At 39.9% G+C, this 26,405-nt stretch overlaps 1 protein-coding gene across 3 annotated transcripts in view; it reads right to left on the bottom strand.

The window, feature by feature from the left end:
• The window catches only part of ENOX1 (ecto-NOX disulfide-thiol exchanger 1), a 504,797-nt gene that overhangs the window by 354,909 nt on the left and 123,483 nt on the right, over window positions 1-26,405 (bottom strand). Inside the window, exon 1 of one of the 3 annotated variants that reach the window (XM_043504538.1) lies at window positions 5,522-5,618. The exons of the other annotated variants lie outside the window; for them this stretch is intronic. The gene's annotated coding sequence lies outside the window, so the exon portion shown is untranslated. Of the gene's footprint in view, window positions 1-5,521; window positions 5,619-26,405 lie in introns of those variants that run through there. 3 annotated transcript variants of the gene reach the window in all.

Raw genomic sequence — 26,405 nt, 5'->3', positions numbered from 1 at the left:
CTCAGAATAAGTGTACCTTTGGTTCCAACCTCCAGTTCTTTATTAATTACATCAAGCCAGAGTTCCACGGAGACTGTGACAATAGTGTCAGCCTGTTATCTGTCAGGTCCCTCTGTAATGGCTCTCATAAGTTGAATGCACTTTTGTGCAGTCCTGACTCGGTACATTGCGTGTTGTGTTTCAGTCAAATTTCTTTCCAACTCAGTGCAAAATTTCAACGTCCTGATGGTAGATGGATGCAAATATAGAGACATAATCTTTCTGAGAATTACATAATGTAATTCAGAAACTGGGGTCACCAATTCCCCTTTTTCAGATGACAACCAGGCAGAGGTGGCTGTGGAAGAACTTTTCAAGTTCCATAACATATTTTCAGGATGCTATACATTATGATTTTCTCAGTGAATTTTTTAATAGTATGCTGAACACCCATACAGGTGAATTTTAGGGTGACTGCACATTAGATGTCTCATCTTTTTGATTTTATTTTTGTTGTCTGAGTCAAACTGTCTTGTCCCATTTTTCTCAGTGTTCTTATAAGACATCTTGAACACTATATTCTGTGGTCAGATGTAGAATCAATAGCATTAAGTAGGAACACATTATTCCCTGAATGCTTGGATTGTTTTTCTCATACAACCAACCATCTTGCATTAAATGCTGATATGGATTCTTTTTAGTTCTGCATTCTTTTTCCCTTCTGCATCTCCACTTGTAGCTGCTAATAACTGATCCCAGGAATCTATATCTGTCTGGAGCAGTACATCACAGGAGATGTGCTTCAATTATTTCTTTAAAATGGTTGTTTTGTACGACACTGAAGGAGATGTTGATAACCTAGAAGTAGTTTGCAACTTTCTTATCAAAGTCTGTCTTATGGCTGTTTTATGATATAATCATAGATGGAACTTTGCAGGTTTTTTGAGTGTTGGGGATGAACAGAGATTGTTCCTGAATGAAGCTGATGCCAAAGGATTGCTGGAACTATCATCACAGCTTAGTTTTGATGATGACAACGGCATTGCAAATGTATCCACTGTAGGATCATCAAACTCAATGTTCTCTTCTTCCACTTCAGTGAAGTGACTTTCAATAGCACATTTAATGTTAAATCTACCATTTTTTTTGCACTTTTTTAGATAAATAGCAAAAGAGAAAGGATTTTCACTTTCCAATGTTGGGTTGGATTTTTTGTAGGAAAGGCAAAAAGATTTTTCATAATACTGCTATCTTTGAAGGAGCTAGACCATCTTTCATTTCTCACATTTGTAACTCACAGGTCTTATTGGAGCCACGGCTGCTTTTGGATATTTCAGAGAGTAGCAGTGACCATGAGTGCCTTTTTCTCATCTTCTTGGATTTGAGGTTACAACCTTTCCTTTCGGATATTGAACTCACTCCAGTAATGCATGCTTTTCTCACCTTCATTTTGGATTATTGCAGCATATTCTAGCTAGAGCTATCTCTGAAAACTTCTGGTTTGGCACAGAAACTGAATTCACTCCGTTGGTTGATGATCTCCCCCTGACGATGGACAAAGACCAAATGTGAATGCCAGTATTATTAGATCCATCAGTTGTCTTTGATACCATTGATCATGAGGCATTGTTGACTCACCAGAGGACCCTCGAGAGAGTGGACACGGTTGCTTATCAGTGGCTCCATTCTTTTCTCTCAAAGAGAACTGATGTTTAGCTGAGGATAGTTGCTTCACTCCCCTAAAAGCTCTCAAGTGAGCAGGGTGCTGTCCAGTGTCATTGTGTCACCCTTCCTGTTCAAAGCATATACGTGGGACCGTTATGAGGCATTAGGTGTGGTGTTTTCAATATGGTAATGACAGCCACCTCTATGTCTCTATTTTGACACAATCAGATGATGTGGTTCAACGCCCCAACTGGAACCTAGCTCAGACTGAAGCCTAGATGAGAATGAGATGGAAGAAGCTCCATCCTCAGGAAACTGAGATGATGATGATCATGGCTTGGAGGAAGCAGTCAGAGATGGCAAAGGCAATATTAGTTCCTTTGGTTGAGGGAGTATTTCAAACATTAGTCACCGGGGTTTTAAACTTGGGGCTGATTCTAGATCCCTGGCTACTACTGCAATCATATTAAAACAGCTTTTCACCATGAGCATCTGGTCAGGAGGCTGTGACATTTTGATTTGAATGTGGACTTTGCTATTCTTTATATAGAGACTTTTGCAGTGCACTCTACATACAGTTACACCTTAAAACCATTTGGACATGGAGGCTAGTGTAAAATGCAACTGCTTCCTTAGTAAGCCTATTGAACTCTGGGAGGGAGTTTAAGGTGTTGGTAATGATCTATAATTCCCTAAATGGCTATGAACCTGCCCACGTGAGAACGCCCTTCTCCTTGTGCCATACTACAACAGCTGAAGTCAGCACACGTGTTTGAGCTGGACCCCCGTCATTATCAAAGATGACTGCTGGCAGGGGTTCTTTGCAAGGGCTCAGCATCTGCATCAGCAGATATGGAACTTGCTCTCCACCTTCATCCTAACTAAGCTGAATTCAGTGACTGCCTGGGCCATTGCAAAAGTCATCTATGTGATAGGGGTTTTGGAAAAGGAAAAGGCTATGAACCTGGAACAGGGAAGGAGCTTTTTTGGTAGGTGGCTGGTTGATCAGGTTCCCGTCTGATTGATTGTTTTAATGCTGCTGAGTTTAAGCTATAAGTGGCAGGGCACCTAATGCCTTGTTGAAGCAAGCATCCTTTTTATTAATGAAATGAAAATAAATGAAATCCTTGTGAAACTTTAGCTGGTGGGAATGCATCTGACTGCTTTCTTAGTAGCACTGTTCACAGAGAACACATTATACCTGAGCTACCGAAACTGCACTGGCTTCTATATCCTGACTGGGGTAATTCTCTATCTCAGTTCTTATTTAGGCTCATCAATGTGGTGCATGAGAACTGATGGCTTTTTGTCCAACTTACTTTAGAGACAACCTTTCTTCTGCGATACCATGACAGTTGAGATTAGCTAAGGTGTTTGAACTAACAGCCACCTTTGAAATGGGAGGGGACTGATCACCAGGTGTGACCAATGAGGAATCCAATTCTAGAACAATTTGCATCATAGGCCTGATCTATAATTAAAAATTAGATTAGTTTAGCTATGTCACTCATGGCTGCAAACAATGTCATACCCTGAGCACTACAGTTGGGTCGGCCTAACCCCTGACGTAGATGTGGGTAGGTTGATGGAAGAATTTGAAAATTCTTCCTGTTTCCCTCCATTCCTCTCTGTTTAATGCATTACTTGCCCCGCTTCATATTTGCAAAGCTACAACATCCTGCATGAGTAGCCATTCCATCATTCCTGCAGCCTCTAGCAGGAGAACTGAGCTGTGAGCAGCCATCCCGAAAATCCCTACAGCTACCAGTGAAGAAAGAGAGGTTGGTGACCCTGAAGATCTCCGTTTAAAGCTGTGATGTACACAAACCATGTTTTTAAATGGTATATATTTCCAAATTTATGAGAGCAGAAGGGCATACTAGATGTATGCATGGCTCTGGAAGGAAGATTGAAGATAGTGGGGTTGCCAAGCTTACATTCACCGTAGGAAAATTGCTCTCCCCCGCCTTTGTGAAATTGGTATTTTCATGCTTGCATCTCATTATATTAGAGAAGGCCTGCTGCTCCTAAATCCATTCTGAGTTCACCAACATCTGAGTGGCATTCACTAGACTCAATGTTCTATTTTGAAGCAGGATTATAGTCAATCTCAGCATATTCAGAATGAAAAACTAAGAGAAAGCAATGAGATAAAGGAGAAAACTATAGAACAAGAGGAAGTGAGGGAGAGGGAAACAGAACTCAGAGATGGGGAAAAAGCTCATTAAAAAGATTTTCCTATTCCAGCACAGTAATGAGTTTCCATTCTTTAGTCCGAATTGTTTTCCGTGTTTATACTTTTTCTCTCCTAAAATCAAAACATGTTTTGCCATAGGAATATCACGGGTAGAGTTTAAAATGTCCACTGCAGGACTGTTGGGTAGATGTGTCCTCTGCAGATAAACACCGATAGGGGAATTAGGAAATTCCAACAGCAAAAAAGTTGCAAACTGAAAAGAAAAAAAAATCTAAAAGAGAAAGTCAAAGGCTTAGAGGGAGAATGTGAGAGGCATCACAAGCAGGAAATAAAAATACTGAATGCAAAAAAAAAAAACTGTGCAGAAAGAGGGAAGATAGTTGTAGGAAAAACAATACAAAAAGTGTGCAATAAAACATAAAAGACATGCTGGATCAGATCAATGGTACATGCAGTGGAGCATCCTCTCTCCCACCACAGGCAGTACCAGAAGGTAGTATGTAACCCCCGTAATGGACAATTATACAACAACATGGATATTACGGAAGCTTCTTCATGAAATAGGCAGTTGGTGATTGACTTATGTCCTAAAGTATGTAGGTTGAAATGCCTTATAAATGTTTAGTGTAGATAATGTAACCGTGGCTGATATTCACATAAATGTCTAAGCCTTTTCAAGATCCTACTAAATACTTTGCCTCAATAATTGTGTACAAATGTACTTCTTTTTTAGTTTAAACATCTTGCCTTTTAATATCATTGTTGTCCCTTGTTCTTGCATTATAAGAAAGGTGTATATAGGAGTACCCAAACCACTTTCTCTATGCCACTTATGATTTTAATATATGTTTATCATTGCACTTCTTATTTGTCTGCTCTCTAATCTAAATAATCCCAATTTATATATAAATCATAAACCATTATTTTTCAAGAATCAGACTTCTGAACAATGAACCTAAGAGCTCTTCCCTCCTTAAAATATGTCTTTAAACAAAGGACTAATCTTGCTCCATCTGCACAATAGTCATTGCCTCCATTTGTGTCAAATGTGTCAGATACACAGGTAAAAGAATACACAATCCCAGCCACACTTTGTTAAACAGATTCAGCAATAACTCTTAGAAGACTTAGTGAACCAAGACCCGAAGTCACTCCTAGGCAAGTCTGGAATGCCCGCTTTTATAAAAATCACAGTTAATAGTAAAGGATTTACATTCCAAATGCCAACACTAACAGCAAGTTTGTTCCCTTTATACTGAATCCTTTTCAGTGTCTGCACTTTTTTTCCCTCTCCTCAAAAACAAAAACACAAGTTTTTCCCCAGAGAATATCATGGTCACAGCTTGAAAGAAAAAAGCAAAGAATTTGTAAAGCCTGAAAATGACATGAATCATTGATGGTTATGCAATTTTCTCTAACTCTTGAGTAGTCCAAATGAGAAATGAATGGAGTTACTCCAGATTTACACCAGTGTAACAGAATGGAATTATCACCTAACGATTTTTCAAGAAATAAAAATAATTCCATCTCTATCTCATAAACTAGCCCCCCCAAATAAAATTATAACTTTTTACTTACTTCATATATATCAATGCTCTGAAAGTAATAAACAGATAGTATACTAATCAATGCAGTAATATATATGCTGGAATAATCAGGGACTCAGTATAAATTACAGACCTTTACAAAAGCAGATTGCTTATCAGTAGCCCCATTAGCATACTTCTGAAGGAAGATTAAAGATTCTCATGGCCAATCCTATAAGATCAGGAAACAAAAGTTAAAAACAATAACCTCCTGTAGAGAAGAAAAAAAAATTGTTTCCTCAGGAACGAAATGCTAAAAAGCTGACTGTAGCATTGGTGTAGACGTTATTAAACATCTGAAACTATGGAAGCAGAAAGATCATTACAATTATTTAAATATTGGAAAGTCCAAGTTCAGAGCTCAGAGGGGTCTATTTACTATAATTCAGAAAAAAGAGAATGCAAAATAACGCAAGTTATTTTTTAAAATGCTATTGAAAACAGTTTTTATAAAACTGCAGTGGATACACACAACTGGATTGTAAAAAATAAGAATGCTGCACCAATTTATATTCTCTTTGAAATGTCTATAATACAGACCTTAAACTGCATTTTCAAACATATAGCATATCAAAGCAGCAGACGTTTATTTCTAGCCTTGGCACTTCTAGGCTTTTAGTTCAATGAAACCAGAAATAGTCTAGTGGAGCTGTGCTACGTGATAAAGGATGTAGTGATGGGTCCTGCCCTACATCAGTAAACAATTTTTTTTCTTTTAGCTGACAGAAAGAATTTCAGTGGTAAACAAATGCCTAAGCCTTTTATGAATTCTTCAACACAATCATGGAAAACCTGCTTTTTCATATCTCCAGTGTATGCTATGCAGAGTCAAAATACAAATTCTATTCCCCAAGAAGCATCAGTTGCTATGTTTTCCATTTTGGCAACTATGATACACAAGGGTAAATCTAATACACTATAGCTTTCAGCTACAATCCCTCTGGAATCAACACCCGCTGTTGTAAGGATAATTATCTGGGTATCCCCAAGGCCAACTCTTACAATTTTCATATAAAAATCACCTCTTGCATAAGACATGAAATTTAAAATCATCTCCTTCACAGATATCACTGAGTCATTCCATTACCTCTGGGACATATATAAATTATACATTCTTTGAATCTCTTTAAAATTTTAGATGCACAGGTTACCATACAGGGGACAAAGAAGCATCTCAATGGTACTAAAAATATAAGGCATTCAAGAAAGAAACAATAACTTGCATGGTATTAACTGCTACAGTGCTCCAAGGCTCCCTGCCTGGTCAAGAAAAGCACATAAAGCACTGAAACATAACAGCAGGCTTGCATGCTAATGACTGCTAGTGACAAGGACTCATTGAATGTCACTGCTTCACATACTGCGTACTGTTCATTTTTCTTATCTGTGTGACCTCTTCTTTGAAATGACTGATGAAACTCATGAGAATTAGCATCTCTGCTTCTGGGCATAACATCTATAGTAAAACACAAAAACAGAAAACAAAACAAAAAACAGCCTACATGAGCATTGTGAAGGTTCCTTTATCTATATTATAAAAGGATTGCTTTGTGAAGCTTCATCACTGAATTAGCTTTTACCTTGATGCCCTTTAAAAATATTGGTTTGTCTCAATACATGCATTCATATTTCAGATTTGGCTAACATTTTCATAATTGGCATGAATAAAAAAGAAATAGCTGTTGCTGCACGAAAAAAGAAACGTCTCTGTTCTAATGCCTTGCTGCTATAATGACCTATTTCACACTAGCATCTGTTCTGTTCTGATGAACCACTCCAGACGAAAGCTGGCAAAATAGCACTGCAAGTATGTTATCCAGACATCCACTGAGTGCTGCAGATGCTTCGTTCCATGGTTCACATTTAATATGTGCCTGATTAATTTTTCCTTATTATTTCAACTAGTTAGCTTATAGAATTTCCTAGAAGTTCTGAAAATGCAGGATTTGCTTCACAGCCAGAAGGATGGGATCCTAAGAAACTGCCTTGGCACTAGCAGATTCATTAATATGACCAGAATAACAAGCGCCAAGTCATGTGTGTTTGAATGGCTGAAAGTTGCCAGTTAATTATGAATTCCAGAGGAATGTCAACTTCAGTAACACATTGTATTTATATTTGCCTGCAGAATAAATACAACATTCATTTCAGTTTTGAAATTACAGATATTTGCAAATACTCAGCTGCTGAAGAATGGATCACTATGACCAAAAATGTTATGCCCACTCTCTGCTTCAAGCCCTTGACCTAATGAGATTAGTGACAGGGATATGAATGACTTGAACAGAAAATGAAATACAAAAGTAGTTTTATGTTGAAGTGCAATATTTCTTCTGTAACTTAACCAATTTTTTTCATCTCAAAATTACAGGGTACACTACAAATCTTCAAGGCTAGCAGCAGCTATGACACCCTAAGTGCTATTTAAAAACATAATAATTTATGAATTAGGTTGGTGGAAAAAGCAGAGGTCACATAGGAGAGTCCTCAGGGCGGTGACAATGACAAACGTTACAAAGATGTCTGAATGAGACAAAACAGGTGTAAATCCACTGACTTCAACAGTGTTTCTCCAGAGTTATGTTACCATAATTGAAAGTAGAATATGACCCAATCAATTGCTGGCAAGAAATCAAGCATATTATGAAACACAATTTTCTATCTAAATCCAAGAGGAAGTTCTCTCATATACTTCAAATAAATTTTTCACTCTTACCTCCCAACTTGACCACCGATATACAGTGTATCGATCTGCATGGAACCTGGAGGCAAGAGCATAGGTTGCAGGAAGGAAGTGTTTGGAGGAGGAATCAGGAAGTGAATCTGTATGTAAATAGCTTGAATGGTAGCTGAAGTTGCAGCATCTCTTTAAATAGTTCTTTTAATAAATATCTAGCTTAGTTTTAGAAACATGGATTCCTCATGTTACTGCTCAACATTTGGTTCATGAAACCTATAGTATGTAGATTTGTACTAGGAAAAAAAGTAGGAAATTAGTAAGAGTTAACAGGAATTCTCAGGGTGGACATCCTTTTAAATAAATGGCACATATGCATATCTTCTAGTTTTCTGTCTACTCATTTCCAGTTTGCCAGCCATTTTTACACTGTTGTTGTGGGAAGACGTTTGCCTACAGGTACTTTGTTGTAAGAGGCTACAGCCTAGACTCAGTCTGACTTCTTGTTGAATGGGATTCTGAATCCAAGCATATGCCACAGAGAAAGGCTTGTCCTTGGCTCTGCAAACTTAACCCATTGATGGTACCTGTTGTTCTAGTTCATGAAGAGAGAGAGAAAAGTAATCCTTTAGAGAGCCAGGGCCTACATCATTTACGGCTCAGATGAATGAAACCAACACTTAGAATTGTATTCATTATTGCACTGGGAGACAATGTATTGAGCAAAGCTCCAGAGGGAAATGTTCCCATTAACTTGTGTTACTTAGGCCTGATCTACAGCAGAAAATTAGGTTGGTTTAACTTCATTGGTCGGGGTGTGAAAAATCCAGATGTTTGAGTGGCACAGTTAAGCCAACCTAAGTCCAACCTAAGTAGACAGCGCTAAGTCGATGGAAGAATTATTTCATTGATCATCATGTAGCTACTAATTCTCAGAAGAGAAAGATGTCAGAATCCCTCCCATCAGTGTAGGTAGCATCTACGCTGACCTACTATAGTGGTGCAGCTGTACCATTGTAGTGTTTTAAATATAGACAAGCCCTCAGTAGATAAACTGCTCTGCATTAGATCAATTGAAGCTTCTTCATGGGCTCCACTTTCATTACCAGGTATAGTGTATTGCACTACTTGAGCCTGGAAGGAATACATGTGCAGATCACAGTGAGAGAGTCCATACCCAATAGGCATGTAGCCTCCTATCCAGCCTGAGATGGAAAAAGGTGTTTCTGGTTCTTTGGAAATGCAGAAGCAGCAAAGACATCAGAAGAATTCTGAGACTTCACACCATCATAAAATAAGAGGGCATATGCCCTCAGTGGAAGGAGAGGTCATTATTGAAACCAAGTTACTATGCTGGCTGGGTCTGTGTGTGTGATACATCCACAGACAGGCCCTGAAAGGAAGGTGCTTCCTGTCTAAGGGAATTTAAAATGTTTTTGGAGTCAGCAGCACCAGGAAGGGAGCTGACTCTTTCCACCCTTCCAGTAATAAATACATATTCTGTTGTTACTGAGCTCATGCCAATGTCATCGCTCCAGGGACTCTGCCTTCTTCCGCTAACCCTCCAAGGAGGAGACTACAAGATCATGCAACATTATTCTTCAAAACATTTCCTTTCCACCTTCACTACTTACGTCAGTTTAACAAGCTACTCTTTTTCCAGGAGTCAGTCTTATGGAGACTTTATGAAACCTCGGTATTATTAGGATCCTAAAACCTTCACTATTTGATTTCAGATTCATCCCTGCCATGCCACCTCTGCCTTTGGGAACCTGTTGGAAGTTCTTATCACTAGTTTCAAAGAGAAAATGTCAGGTAACAAAAAATCAGAGAGATTTTAGAGCTATATTTTCAAAGGAGCCTTGTAGGGTACATTTGCACAGCAATTAAACATACGTGGCTGGCCCCAGTCAGCTAACTTGGGCTTGCAGGGCTTGGGCTGCAGGGCTGTAAAATTGCTGTGTAGAAGAGCTCAGGCAGGAGCCCAAGCTCTTGGACCCTGTGCTGTGAGATCCCAAAACTCAGGTTCCAGACCGAGTGCAAACATCTTGAGCCCCACGAGCCCAAGTCAGCTGACCCGAGCCAGTCACAGCTGTGCCTCAGGTATTTTATTCCAGTGTAGACATGTGGCTAATGGCTTCCTTTTGTGCAAGTATAATTTTGCCTATACAAATCATGTACATGCACAGTTTTTGTGCAACCACATGCACATACAAAACATTTCTGTATTTGACTCATGTTCAATTTGTGCAAGCACTCATTTTTGTGCATGTACATTCTATCATTTGTGTGCAAAAGAACCAGGCCTAAAATTTTTTGCACACAAGTTCCTGAACACACATAAATGAAGGCCACGTTCTGTGCATGTAAATTCCACTTGTGTTTGCAAAGTGACATCTATACATTTTTGTAATGTGTCCATCACTGTGGAATTTAGAAGTACCTCTATGCCAGGGATTCCCAAACTTGGTACACGGCTTGTTCAGGGCCACCACTTCCCGCAGCTCCCACTGGCCAGGAACAACGAACTGTGGCCACTGAGAGCTGCAAGCAGCCATACCTGCGGATGTTCAGGTAAACAAAGTGTCTTGCAGCCCACTGGGGGCTTACCCTGAACAAGCCACGAACCAAGTTTGGGAACCCCTGTTTTATACTACACACTAGTGTCGGCAGCATGTAAGGTATGTGTAGCTACACATTACAGTGAAAAGCAAGCTGTGTCCACACTGCAGTGTGTAGCTATCCATGAAAGGCTCTGGCAGGGAGAAGCAGTGGGGAAAGTCTCCGGCAGCAAGGAGCTGATGGAGCCTTTCCCTGATGCCTCTCCCCTGCCGGAGCTTTTCCTCCAGTAGGACATTACATGGCTAAAAACAGTAGTGTTGAGAAGGAGGCATGGTTTGGGCAAGTAGAGAGCTTAGGTGTACCCTACTCACCTAAGCCATGCTTCACCATCGACACTGCTGTTTATACCAATTCAAGGGGGCTATTTGTGTATGCACTCTCCATGTTGCCAAAAAAAAGCATGCATACTTTAGGAGCCATGAGCTAATAATCCTCAAAAACTGGATGCACAAGTGATGTATATACACAATGGCTGTATTACCACAAATGGAAGCCACTGTTTGAAAATTTGACCTAAAGGCTTCTTGTAGTCTGTTCTAAGTATATTTAAGAGGCAGTTATCCAACGTGTGAGGCCTCTTTGTACCTCTGAAAAGCTGTGTTGGCAAGAAATTAGAAACACGAGGCATCTTCAAAGACAGTGTTAGCCACAAGTGCAGCATCACATGACTAGTTTGTCATCTTACAAAAACTATCAAACATGGTGACATTTCTCAAAAATGCATAGCTTATCAATTATAAGTTAATCTTTAGACTTATTTAGCTTATAATGATTCTTAATACAGAAAATACTATAAAAATTAGAAAATTAGTGTAAGATGTACAGATATTTTTCATACAGGAAGCAAATGGCTGAGCTAAGAGGAAGCATAATAAAAAATTCCTTATACAAACCTCTGAAGATTCCCTTAAAAATAGGCATACAGGAAACACCTGATTACTTGTATCTCTCTCTCTCTCTCACACACACACACACACACACACACACACTTGCAAAGAAATTAGGGTGACCAAATGGAATGGACAAAATATCGTGACACATGGGGAAGCAAAAAGAAAGAAAAGAAAAAAAAGAAACCGCTGGAGCAGCCAAAGCCGCAACATTGGGACAAATGGCATCCCAACCATGCATTGGTCGGGACGCAAGACAAAGAACTAAAAATCGGGACAGTCCCAATTTTATCGGGACGTCTGGTCACCCTAAAAGAAATACAAATATAGTCAAAGGTCATTTCAGGAATTGCTTTGAAATTAATGCAGTTTCTATGGATGAAAAGATGTATGGCCAATACTAATTGGGCAAAATGCAAAAAAAAAATCAATGTCCCTGTTCAGATGTGTTTGTTAAAACCACTGGTTACTCTCCACTGATGGTAATTTACCATATGTGCTGTACTTCAGGAGATGGCATGAAGAAGTCTACAGTAAATCTTGCCTACGTCCACAGTGAAGAGCCCTGTTGGCAGTTTGAGTGTAAGCCAAACTCAGGCTTAAGTCTATACTCCCAGATGGACCAGTTAACTTCAGCTGTAAAGCATCACCACACTTGAGCAAGAAGTTTTTGTGTGTGGACAGGAGTTGGGCTGGGGACAGCACTTGAGTCAGAACTTGAGTCAAGCACTTTCCAGTGAACAGTAGGCCTTAAGTGCTGCAGCACCTGCAGGAGCTTCTCTCAGCAGAAAAAAGTTGGTTTTAAATTACAGCCTTTAAATCTACTTTACTTATACTCAGATTGTAATAAGATTTAAGGCTAACATGACATTTTCTAAATTTACACTCTCAATTTTGAGGACAATTACTCATGGGTACAAATAATAGAATGTGTGTATAAAAGCCCCATCTAACAAACCCTTACACATACAAATAGCCCCATTAACTGCAATACAACTATTTGCATGAGTAACGGTTGCTTGCAACAGTCAGGTTTGCAGGATTGAGCCTGGACTATTTGACCAGTGGGCATGAGTTTCCACCCATTAATTCAATGCCTAGAAATATACATTCTATTATTCACAACTAAAAGTGACTGTGCACAGAAAAAGAAAAACATGGGCAATTGCAGATACAGATTTGTAGGCCCATGTGAGGAATCCGTTTGAAAACTTGTCTACGTCGGGGGTTTTTTTTTTCTCTTTTCCCCACCAAACTGCTGAGGGAAATTCTTCTTGACAAAAGCCCAGAAGGGGCCAAAAACATTGGTTATTTGTTCTCTTTTGCTCTGTACAAATGGAACAAAATATAGTTAATGCATTATGCATTGAGTAAGCACATTTTTATCTAGCCCTTTTTGTTTTTTTGCGTCTTGGGAACTTTATTTTTTCTGTCTAATAATAAAACTGAAATATTAGTGCAGAATATTACCCAATGTAGAGTACATGGGATTTCCATAAAGCTCCTTTTCATTTTCAGTAAATTGCGCTCCCAAGGTCCCTTTTCCATTCATGTATCTTATCAATCATTAAACTATTCTCAGCAATCTGGTCTGTTATAATGCTGGAACTGGCCAGTTATTATTAGTCATTTTGTTTCCTATCAAGATTAATTGTTGTTTAACTAATGTGAATAAGGCAGACTTCCCCAGTAATTAGGTGCAGATGCTACACTGTGAGTAGTCAGTGCAAATAGTTTTATATGAGGATTATTGTTAGTATAGTGTCTAAAATGGGTAGGTGCTTCACATAAACAAAAGATAGTCTTCATGCCCCAAAGAGTTTACAAGCTAATTTCAGAAGTGATGCAGCAAAAGAGAACAATAAACAGTAGGGGAGAGAAAAGGGGAAGGGAGGACAAGGATTGTAATGAGATTACATGGTTAATTAGGTTCATTCTATACACATCTTGATACTACTACTACTATTTTATTTTTTTAATTTTTTTAATTTAGCGGTAACGGTTCCAGAGGGAGCAGCAGAAGGGAAGGGAGTGAAGAGTGTGGATATGAATGATTGAAGGCCAGGTTTAGATCAGATGTCAATAGAGCTAGCATGAGTTAGAGGAAGAAGAGAGATAACGGTGAAATGAAGATTTATGAAAACAGGAGAAAAGGATGAGACTAAGAAGATTTCCTAGTACTATAGAAGCCCCCTAATCTTTGGGAGGGTATTGTCACATTAAATAAACCCACCACATAAATGCCAGCATTTCCCCCAAGTAGGCATCAGCCAGGGCAAGGAGTGATCCTACAGCACACAGAGGGCAGCTAACATGACCCTCCTCATTGTGCTGCTTTCCAATTGTGATCGTTCCTGATCCTGTTCCCTGACCTGCAACCCAGTCACAGACAGGAAGCAAATGGCATCACATTTACTAACGTACTGGTACAGCAACTTGGAAACAGTGATTGGACGAGGCAGCAGCTAGCATGGGGGAAAAGAGGATGATATTCAAACTCAGTCGTCTTTCCTGTGCATGCAGAGTGCTCCCACTGGGCTGCAGGCTAGCCAACGTGGGTTGGGGGGGATGGTTAGGCTTTTCTTTTGTTCTCTCTTTTGATCACAATATTTGATATAGGACATTGCGTCTTTTCCCAACTATAGACACTGTTCACACTTTATATGAGATCCAAACACACCCCTTCTGGGGTTTAGCTCAGTTAAGAAGCAGATGGGAACAACAAAGGTAACAGTGATAAGTTCAACCCTTCTCCCCAGGCACTGCCATTCCTAAGGTTCCTCCCTCAGAACTGTCCTGCCCACAACCTAGATTCTTATATCCAGCTGGGGCCTCAAAACCCTATTCGTAGCCAATTCTAACATTTTAGGAACAAAACTGTAACAGATTTTCTGTAAAAGGTGACATTCACCCACCACCACCACCCCATCCCAAAGGGGGACTGGGTGGTATAGTTTAAAGGTTTCATTGGCATTAACTTTTTAACCATGTTCATTGTACCTCAACATCCTCTACCTTCCACCATTTCTGAGTAATGCAGCCATCCTAAATTTATGCCAACAACCCTTTATAATACTTTATTTCACCTTGGATTCTCTCTCTCTCTTTTGCTCATATAATTAAGACACATGGCCTGTTTCTGTTAACTATTCTTTATGACTGAGTTGGTGACTCATACCCCTAGAACTCAGATTTTGCAGCCACAAGAAGTTGGTTTTGCCTGTTGGAACTCAGACTGATTTATACCAGTAGGAACATAAGAATGGCCATACTGGGTAAGACCAAAGTATCCACATCTACCCCAGTATCCTGTCTTCTGACAGTGGTGAATGCCACGTGCCCCAGAGAGAATGAACAGAACAAGTAATCATCAAGTGATCCATCTCCTGTCGCCCATTTCCAGTTCTGGCAAACAGCGGCTCGGGACACCATCCCTGCCCATCCTGGCTAATAGTCATTGATGGACCTATCCTCCATGAATTTATCTAGTTCTTTTTAAACCCTGTTATAATCTTGTTCTTCACAACATCCTCTGGCAAAGAGTTCCACAGGTGTGAAGAAATACTTCCTTTCGTTTGTTTTAAACCTGCTGCCGATTAATTTCATTTGGTGACCCCTAGCTCTTGTGTTATACACTTTCTCCACACCAATCATGATTTTATAGACCTCAATCATATCCCCCCTTAGTTCTCTCTTTTCCAACCTGAAAAGTCCCAGTCTTATTAATCTCTCCTCATACTGAAGCTGTTCCATACCCCTAATCATTTTTGTTGCCCGTTTCTGAATATTTTCCAATTCCAATACATCTTTTTTGAGATGGGGCGACCACATCTGCACACAGTATTCAAGATGTGGGCGTACCATGGATTTATACAGAGGCAAAATGATATTTTCTGTCTTATTATCTATCCCTTTCTTAATGATTCCCAACATTCTGTTAGCTTTTTTGACTGCCACTGTATATTGAGTGGATGTTTTCAGAGAACTATTCACAGTGATTCCAAGATCTCTTTCCTGAGTGGTAACAGCTAATTTAGACCCCATCATTTTATATGAATAGTTGGGATTATGTTTTCCAATGTACATTACTTTGCATTTATCAGCATTGAATTTCATCTGCCATTTTGTTGCCCAGTTTTGAGAGATCTTTTTCTAGCTCTTTGCAGTCTGCTTGGGACTTAACTATCTTGAGTTGTTTTGTATCAGCTGCAAATTTTGCCACCTCTCTGTTTACCCCTTTGTCCAGATCATTTATGAATAAGTTGAATAGTACTGGTCCCAGTACAGACCCCTGGGGGACACAACAATTTACCTCTCTCCATTCTGAAAACTGACCATTTATTCCTATCCATTTTTCCTATCTTTTAACCAGTTATCAATACATGAGAGGACCTTCCCTCTTATCCCATGACAGCTTACTTTCCGTAAGAGCCTTTGGTGAGGGACCTTGTCAAAGGCTTTCTGAAAATATAAGTACACTATATCCACTGGATCCCCCTTGTCCACATGATTGTTGACCCCCTCAAAGAATTCTAGTAGATTAGCGAGGAATGATTTCCCTTTACAAAAACCATGTTGATTCTTCCCCAACAAATTATGTTCCTCTATGTATCTGACAATTTTGTTCTTTACTATAGTTTCAACCAGTTTGCCCGGTACTGAAGTCAGGCTTACCGGTCTGTAGTTGCCGGGATCACCTCTGGAGCCCTTTTAAAAATTGGCATCACATTAGCTATCCTCATCATTCAGTACAGAAGCTGGATTTAAATGATAGGTTACAGACTACAGTTAGTAGTTCTGCAATTTCACATTTGAGTTCCTTCAAAACTCTTGGGTGAATACCATCTAGCCCTGGTGATTTATTACTGTTTAGTTTATCAATTTGTTCCAAAACCTCCTCTAATGACACCTCAGTCTAGGATAGTTCCTCAGATTTGACACCTACAAAGAATGGCTCAGGTTTGGGAATCTCCCTCACATCCTCAGCCATGAAGACTGATGCAAAGAATTCATTTATTTTCTCGGCAATAGCCTTATCATCCTTGAGAGCTCCTTTAGCATCTCGCTCGTCCAGTGACCCCACTGGTTGTTTAGCATGCTTCCTGCTTCTGATGTACTTAAAAATGTTTTTGCTATTACTTTTTGAGTCTTTGACTAGCTGTTCTTCAAATTCTTTTATGGCCTTCTTAATTATATTTTTACATTTGCCAGAGTTTATGCTCCTTTCTATTTACCTCACTAGGATTTAACTTCCACTTTTTAAAGGATGCCTTTTTGCCTCTCACTCCTTCTTTTACTTAGTTGTTTAGCCACCGGGGCACTTTTTGGTTCTCGTACTATGTTTTTTAATTTGTCTATACAAATAATGTAATAGTTATTTGAATAAGGAAACTTACAACAGTTTTAAGTGTTATTTTCTGCATATCATCTTGGATCACCAGCTGGTCAAGGCAGCAAATCATTATTTGATTTTAAGTATTTTTTTAATTATATTGAAAACATGTATGGAGACAAATTCTGGATTGGCCAAGAAGTGGGTACACATTAACACCGCAAAAGAAACATTTATTGTACACTTGAATTGTGGCTGGCGCCAGCCCCAAGCAATACCCCCACAATCAAAAAAACTGCATACAGCAAGAGCACAAGAGGTCATATCAGGGGTTGTGCAGATTAACATCCATGTGCTATTTCTCCTGAGCCTTAGACACTACTCTGAGAACTCTTCTGAGGAACCTTTTTTGCACCACCCACAGAGGTTCCATGGAGCCATCTAATCATGGGTTTGGGAGAATCAGAATCATGTCAATCACTTTTATCTTGCATCCCCACTCTGGTCTTAACTGTTCTCACACACCTCCATGAATAAATGCCAGCCATAATTTTACCCTTTAATTTTAAACAAAAACAATTCACTAACCTTGGTAATTAGACGTGCTGATTAGAATATCATTAGTATTCCGTTTCAGTTTCCCCATTAAACAATATACCATGGACTAAAAACAGTATCAAAGTTTGTGCTTCACACAGTTTATGGAATGCAGTGTTGATCCCAGGCCGCAGGAGAGCAGGGAGAGCATCTCCATCCCCAGATCATTCCACATTCAGAATCATGGCAGCATGAAGGCAGCTCAAGCACTCAGTTGGGAGATTCTAATTACTTCCCATCCTTTCTCCAGTCTGCAACTATGTTGGCAGTAGCATCCGCATCCAGGATAGGAAAGGCAGCTGGAAATGTCTGTTCCTAACACACATGGTTGGCTGGTACGTAGATTAAATTAGATATATTTCAGGTGCTTTTACTGTAATTCACAGACCATCAGTTATTTTAACTGAGTGAGTGTAATTAAAATTTCATTGTGGCTGTATGTACATGTCTTCAAGCCAAGTGAAACCCAACTTAAATATAACTTACTGTATAATCATCTCATTAAAGTAGATTTAAATAGGGTCTGTAAAATGAAAATAAGTCTAAAGCAAATATAGAATCCTCTTAAAATTGGAGTTTTATGCTTGGTTGGAGAATAAAATAAGACAGTTGTCACTTGCTTTTGTGATGTTAACCCTGCAAGTGAGCCCACCCCACTGTACATCTCATAACAGTTTAGTAATATGTAATGCTTTAGTCATACCTACAGCAGCTGAAGGGAACTGCCTCGTCAACCACTCACAGACATAAATAGATGTGCTTCCTTTTTTTACTGAGATCATGCTTAAGCCACAACTGTGGGCACTCTGCCTGTTTGTGATAAACCACTGAGAAATAGACCATGAGGTAGTGTAACAGTATTTATGAAAACCAAATATTTTCTAATATCCTTCCTTCAGGATGCTGTTCTTGCTCGTCAAGAAATTCCTGAAGGTAGAGTTCTTTAAATTCCTATGCATAAGCATACTATAGCGCCCCCTTTTGGGAAGCTAGTTATTGTAACATCATTTTTGTCACATATTTGAGATAGCAAAATTAAACATGAATGTCATAACCTGCTTGCATACTTCTGTATACATTCTATTAGACCCCTCATAAAGCCTATGTCATCATATATAAAACTTAACACCAACTTTTTAAAAATTAAATAACTCAACTTGCTTGACAACTAGGGTATTTTCCTCTGGATTTGGGAGAGTTGTTCTTTCAAGCCTCAGTATTGTACAAAGCTTTGTGTATACCTTTTGTAGGCCATTTGCTGCTACAGCGAGCAAAAGCCTGTGATGACAGGAAACACTATCTTGCACTTGGGTTTTTCTTGTTGTGTGGTGTTTTGATAGTCTTTTCCAATATCTATTGGTTGCTTATAGTCCTGTGGTCCTTCCATCTCCTACTGAACAAGACTTGACAGAGTGCATATTTCACCATTCTCCACATCTGTGTTTTTGTCTTGTGTTCATACCGGGTGAATATATTTTCAGTTTTGGTGAAATATATGCCCATCCACTGCTATGTTACGTGAATGATGGTTTATCTGTTCAACACACATGGTTTGCTTTGAAGTACATGATGTATCCTGAGGAAATAATTTAATCCTGACAGGGTCCCTGGGTTGTAGTTCTGAAAGGTCTTAACTTTACAGTCATAACAGGCTTTGGCCTCTGTGAGTCTCTTCTTTTTTGCCTGTTACTCCTTCCACTGCGGGTTGTAATAAAGCTAGGGCTATAAGGATCAAGGAAAGTGTGCATCTTCACATCAAGTTTGTACCGGGATGCTATTAAAGCCTTCTACCTGAAATTTCAGCCTGTATACTTTTCCACGGTATTCTGCTTGTAATTTACATTATCCTCGTGGTAATAAAATTGTGCCATCATAATTTTAATTTAGCTTTCCTTGGTTGCAATTTCATTTTCTTCTCCTGAATAAGACTGGTGAAGTCTTTGTAGCCTAGCACATTCACTGACGGCCCAGTGTTTGTTTGGAATTCAATTTCCTGTTTGTTTGTGTGCTGATGCTTTGTCTTTGCATCTGGGGCTAGTATGAGCTTTTCAAACTATTTACTTTTTCTGTTTTGCACTGCATTAATGTCATATGTGCAAAATCTCATCCTCTGAATCACTATTTGCTTCCTCAATACGGTGCCATTTTTGTTTTCTTTGTTTTTCTTGTCTGCAATGTTTAGGCATAATGATATGTCTTGTCACAATTATTGCATATTGTTCAGCATTAAGCCAAAGACCTGTTGTTAAGTAAAGGCCTATTGTTAAGAAAACCAAACCCCTAGCAAGGTTTATGAATAATTTGTAATAATAATGCAGAGTGATGAAACTAAGATGGTTGACCTTTATTGATAGTCTTAAGATTTAAAAGTTTAGTCACTTACTATAATAGCCTGTTTATCAAAGTAAGTGTTTTTAACTCTAAAATGTACTAATCGCATTAGTATGGAAAATCTGGACATCGATATATGTGCTTGGAAATTTGCAACATGTACCAAAGGGGACATGCGTAACTGTCATGTGTAAAAAGAGGGAAGTTGTAAGTGATAAAAAGCTAATTTGTAAGTAGTCTTGTTTGGGGAATTGCTCTTGAAAACACTTGTATAATCAGCTGCAAGTTTCAGTTTCCACAAAGATTAAGTATTGTATTCAAATATCTTTGTGCACTGTTTCAATAAAGATAAAGGTGCCACTGTCTGCCTCATCAATCAATCATTCAGACCTTGCTGCTTAAGGCCAAATCTGTATCCATAAAAAGGTATAAAGAGAACAATATGACCTCATCATGGTTTTCTCCAGAGCATGAATTGATCAGTTTTGCATTTAGTTTGTCTTGTATGCTTCATGTTTAAGCATTCGTTTTTGCACAAATTTGATGCATTTTTCATTGTATTTCATGCTTTCTCTGTGCTATTTCGTGAATTAGCTCTGTCTCTACTCCACATCTGCTCTGGATTTGCATGCGAGCTTGTTCAGTAACTATGCACATGTCTCTACTTCTAGGAAGAGTTAGTGAGCATTCTCATTCTAGTTCCTGAATCTTTCATCCATATTGCTAATTTTCACAAATTAGTCAATCTTTTAAGTTTTGGTAATTGCACAAGTTAGCCATTTTACACAGTTTGAAGATACTTTGGAAGCACTTCTAGGATTTTCAGTGGGTCCCACCAGTCTGCTACTGACATATTCCAGATGTGTTGGAATATGTGGTGGCCTTTGTCCATGATAGCTAATAGAGTATTTTGTTTTCCTCTTTATCCATTCCTGTTGCAATTTTATAATTACACCATTATGATCTAAAGAATGTCCAATTGCCTGAACATGTCCCTTTTCACGTTCATTTGCTTGTGAACAGGATTCTTGTAGATTACCAAGATTATTGTTTTCTGTTTGTTTGTTTTTTCCAATATTCCTGCTTTCTGATTTCAAGTATCTGAAAAAGCCGACTAACGGCTGACATCATGTTCAATATTCAACCTTAAAGAGAAAGAGAGCACCAAGACAGCATAACATTCAGGCTTTACTCCTTTCTCCACGTATATTGTTGTCTCTCATTAATCAGTTCCTTAAACTACTCTAAATTCCTAAACATAAACATACTATAGCGCCCTCTAAATTCCTAAACATAAACATACTATAGCGCCCGTGGGATGCTATAACACAGAGGACCTGCAAGGGCCTATGCACCACATAAATCTCACCTAAGCCACGTCTTTGGCCTTAAGTGGTGCATAGGCGATGTCAGGTATTTTTCCCAAGTGTGAATTTATGAATGCTACAAGTTGTGGAGTAATTTTTAATATTGTCAGGATATTACAGTGAACAAAACACAATTATTCCTCTCTAGCCATTATGAAAAAGCAAACTCAGAGTTTACCATTCTCAGTATTGACAACTCAGGAGATCAAGAAACATGAGTCCATGTTAATAAATAAATGAGATAAATAATAATTAATAAATCATGAGATTGGCCCCACAAATCGTAAGTTTTTAAAAACACCATCAAACCATGATTTTTAGTCTGCCTTCTGAGTTTTTAACTCCCCTCTACTCTTCTGGTTGTCAGAGTAGCAGCCGTGTTAGTCTGTATTCGCAAAAAGAAAAGGAGTACTTGTGGCACCTTAGAGACTAACAAATTTATTAGAGCATAAGCTTTTGTGAGCTACAGCTAAAGTGAGCTGTAGCTCACGAAAGCTTATGCTCTAATAAATTTGTTAGTCTCTAAGGTGCCACAAGTACTCCTTTTCTTCTGGTTGTGTGTGTGTGTGATAATTTTAGGTTGAAAAGTCAATCTCCATTGCACACAAAAAATGTATGCCACTGCCCAGCTGGAGACTCTGCTTAGCTTTTCCTCACCCCTAAGACAGGGCAACTGTCATACATTTCTACTACTGTCTTGACTCCCACCCAATCCCCATCCTCCATCTTGCTGCTTCCCCCTGCCACCCCCTCGGCATCTCCCCTTCCCTGGACCTATTAGGAGAGATTTTGATAGCCCAGCAAAATGCCTAGGCCACTGCCAATACTGGAATATCGATTATTCTGTTTATAGCCAAAAGCAGCTGTAAGGCCTTTGCAACAGCCTTAGAATAATTAGGCAGACCAGGAGGGGAGGGGGAGTGACCAGGAGAATTGAGAATGAGCCTGCACCATCCTGTCTTGCTTCTTTCAACCTGCTGAAGTATGTGGTTTTGGAAAGTCAGGAAGTCTATCTATATTTGACTTCTGGTGCGTGTGTGTGTCGGGTCCTCAGGGTATAGACGCTCCAAAAACACACCTGCATAACTAACATCTTGAAATTTTTTAACAAACAGCTTGCTCAGTGGTTATTGGTGATTGACAAGCTATGTGACATTTTGAGCATAAAAAGGGAAAGAAATCTGATATGGATTTGACCTTCTGGACATCTCTTGGAAACCCCAGAGACAGGCAAAGGGCTGGCCACCTGAACCTTGCCATTCAACACTCAAGACCTCTCCAGATTGTGGGTAACTATAGATTTGGGGATCACTAACCTTTTGCATATCTGTATGTGCTGGAGATCTAATAAAATAGATCTAAAATAAAATTTTAGATAAAAGCACTTTGGGTTTGTGCCAAATTTTAATTGGACGGATAGGCCATGTCCCCATTCATTTATTTCCTGATACCACCTCACAAACAGTAAAGTTACCAAGAGCTTTGGGTTCAGAGAACCCCAGGTAACAGACCCAGCAACACTGCCTCCCCAGCTTCTCCTCTCTCCTGCCTAGTCGTGTACCTTCAGGCTTCTCCTCTGCCCAGATCCCAAGTAGAAGAGAAGTTCCAAGGCAGTGAGAGGCAGGAAGTGTTGCTGTTAGGTCCAGGGTCTCCTATTGCCTCAGGACCCTCTCAACACTATAGGACCATACTTTGAAGGCAGCAGAGCTCAGTGGCAAGTCAGGTTTGTATCCTCAGCTCTGAGGCTCTTACAAAGAGCTCTGTCCAGCCCTCCTCTGCAGGAGCAGATGAACTTCTCACATCATCACAGGAACTCCTTCGACAGTTGTTTCCTCTGGCTGCCTGGAGGGGACTCTCCACCACCACTGCCACCCAGCTGAGGGAGCTTCTATCCAATCCCTCCATCCCATCACTATCCTCTGCACACTCCCAGTCTTCTTCCTCCCCCCCAAGTCACCCTGTGCCCCCTAAATCTAGCAGATAACCCCAGCGTACTGCCCCCTTCACTCTCCCTATATCAACTCTCTTCTGAGTGCCTCACATCCTTGTGTCAGCATCTAGAGCCCGAACCATAGAGGGGCAGCCATTTTGCCTGCAGGCATAACTTCAATCCCATAGAAAAACAGCAGGAGGAAGCAGCCAACTTTATTAAGGGCAGCTTCACTTCCACATGCAGATTCACTGCATGGCAATGGTGGCTATCTTGTTGGCTTCAACCACATTGACAGTAATAGGAGATAGTGGCCATATTGAATAAGGGAAAAATTGAGAGTTTGCAGCCTTTCATCATGTTATCATGACACAGACAAAAGAGTACCCCAAAATTGTTAGAGTTGCATAAAATCATAAGAGTTGGCAACACTGCATTCTGACAATCTTTATGGTAAAATTTGCAATTGTACTTGGGTATGACAATTGCCAGAGAAGAATCTTGTTTGTTTCCAAACAAAAATGCAGATTGTTTAATGAAGCAACTTACACAACATACTAGAGATCATTTTCCCTGTCTATCAGTGAGGGTGACATCTGCCTACATACATTTTCAAAACAATCACATCAGTTCTATATACAGTATTTCCTTACAAAGCTGGACATACTCTATCCAAAAGTATATGGAAATAATAAAAACCCAACCACTTGTAAAACTGCTTAATATGTCTAGAATCCGGCGCTTTTCAACTTTAATATTTGCAATAATTAATGTATAATTTCAATACGTAATTCCCAAGGGACATGAAATGTTGTTAGACATGTAAACCTGAAAGGAGGGAAATCTGAACTAGCCAAAAGCCTGATACAAAACAACTATCGTCCCATTATAATTTATTATTAAGGCTCTATTGCATAATTGTCTTGATTCTAAAACACAAATATCCTCATTTTGCCATTAAGGTTATTGCTAATTACTCTCCAACTAAACTACATACTTAGGAAAGGACACATTATAGCAATAATTGATAGTTAAAAAAAATTAAAATACGGTTTTAAGATAATTTGAAGTAATGCCATAAACAAGAGTTAAACTTCACAACATCTGCAATATGAGGACTTGAAATTTATTTCCTCAAGTTCCTCATATCTTCCTTTCCTTTGGAATTCTCCTTAAGTAAACAATAGCTCCCCACATTCAAGGATGTGATAATGAATGAATTGAGAGAGAGAGAAGGCACATGGATAGTGAGGCTCTGTAGCACTGCAGTGTTTCAAAAGAGTAATTTTATGTCTGCCACTAAACAGATGTCAGGAGAAGAACTAGGCACACCCTCTCCAGATGAGTCCTGACATGCCATCTTGCTGCTGACAAAATATGTTTCCATTAAAATCAGATATAGATTTCTCACATAAATTGTATGACGCCACAGTAAAATTTGAACAAGGTATTTCCCTTAATTATTGTGGGCGGAAATGGAAAAGGCTTGCTAGTGGAAGAGGCCTAATCTGTCCCCGCCCAAGGAAGGATTGTTCCCTACAGACTTTTTCCAGCAGTGCTAGCATATAAAGGGACATTTTTCACAACTGTCTGTTACAATTAATACAACCCTTTCATGGCAAATTATAGAAGAAATATCTGTTGTACTGAAACTCTCAGCTATCTTTAGGAAACATACTTCTCCTAACACATTATGCTTTTCTTTAAAAACTTGTACAAATTATTTTTACAGTTGTTCACAGAAGTTCTTATGGATTTAAACTAAATCACTTTTATTTAGGGGCTGCTGGAAAGATGTGATGAATTCAGCAGTTTTGAGGAAAATACTACACTGGGATTTATACCAGTCTGTATCAATAGAAGGGAAGATATGAGGAACAAAGGGAAATAAATTTGAAGTCCTAATAGAGCCAATTTTTCTGCTGGTGTAAATGGGATCAGCTCCACTGATGTCAATGGTCTTTCATACACTTATACCACCAATGAATTTGGCACATAATTTTGATTCTAAATAGTTGAAACATCATTATTATGCTAGTCAGTAGTAGTGGTCTTACAATTTCAAGATAACATGTCTGGTTTGGTATATTATCAGTTATTGTAATATCAGAATTTAACATACTGTAAGGTAAACTGAAAGGTACTATATAATACACGTTTACCTCTCCAGACTCTACAATCCTTGTATCACTGTCACTCTCTACTGGCTGCAGTCTACTGAAGATGTGAGATCTACTATTACTCCTATAAATCTAAACATTTCATGAGTAGCTTCTAATTAATAATAATAAAGAAACCATATAATTTTTTTCAAAAGCAGGAGACCTGTCAATAGGGTAGCCAGGCCTCTGGTTTTCGAGCAGAGGTAGCTCCAGTAGCACCACTGACCGGGGTGTTAAAAGTCCGGTCGATGGCACAGCAGGGCTAAGGCAGGCTCCCTGCATGCCTTGGCTCTGTGCGGCTCCCAGAAGTATCCAGCATGTCCCTGCGGCCCCTAGGCACAGGGGCAATCAGGGAAGCCCCACGCACTGCCCCTGCCCCGAGCGCAGTCTCCACAGCTCCTATTGGCTGGGAACTACGGCAATGGGAGCTGCAGTGGGAGGTGCCTGAGGGTACAGGCGGTGCCTGAGTGTGCAGGAAGCACAAACCACACAGAGCCGCCTGGCTGCCACTGTGCCTAAGAGCCAGACATGCTGGCAGCTTCCGGAAGCCATGCAGAGCCAGCGCAGGCAGGGAGCCAGCCTTAGCCCTGCTGCACCACTGACCCGGATCGCCTGAGATAAGTGCCTCCTGGCTGGAGACTGCACTCTGAACCTTCTCCTGCACTCAACCTCCTGTCCCAGGTTGGAAGTCCCTCCTGGAGCCCACACCACCTCCCACACGCCAATCCCCTTCCCAGCCGTAAGCCCCTTCCCACACCCAAAATCCCTCCCAGAGCCTGCACCCTCTCCCACATGGTAACCCCAACCCCAACCTCAGCCCAAAGCCCCCTCCAGCACCCAAACTCCCCAGCCCCAGCCCAGTGAAAGCGAGTGAGAGTGGGGGAGAGCGAGTGATGGAGGGAGTGAGGATGGAGGGGGGGGGTCTCTGAGTAGGGGCGGGGCGTCATCAAATGGGAGAGACCTCGGGGAAGGAGCAGGGAGAGGGCGGGACAAGGGTGTTCGGTGTTGTGCAATTAGAAAGTTGGCAACCTTACCTGTCAATCCACAGACAGAAATACCTGTGCTTATGC

This window comes from Dermochelys coriacea, chromosome 1 (assembly GCF_009764565.3).
Source record: "Dermochelys coriacea isolate rDerCor1 chromosome 1, rDerCor1.pri.v4, whole genome shotgun sequence".
NCBI classification, from domain to species: Eukaryota; Metazoa; Chordata; order Testudines; family Dermochelyidae; genus Dermochelys; species Dermochelys coriacea.
The sequence above is the reverse complement of the archived record's forward strand: the minus strand, read 5'-3'. Positions and strand labels throughout refer to the sequence as shown.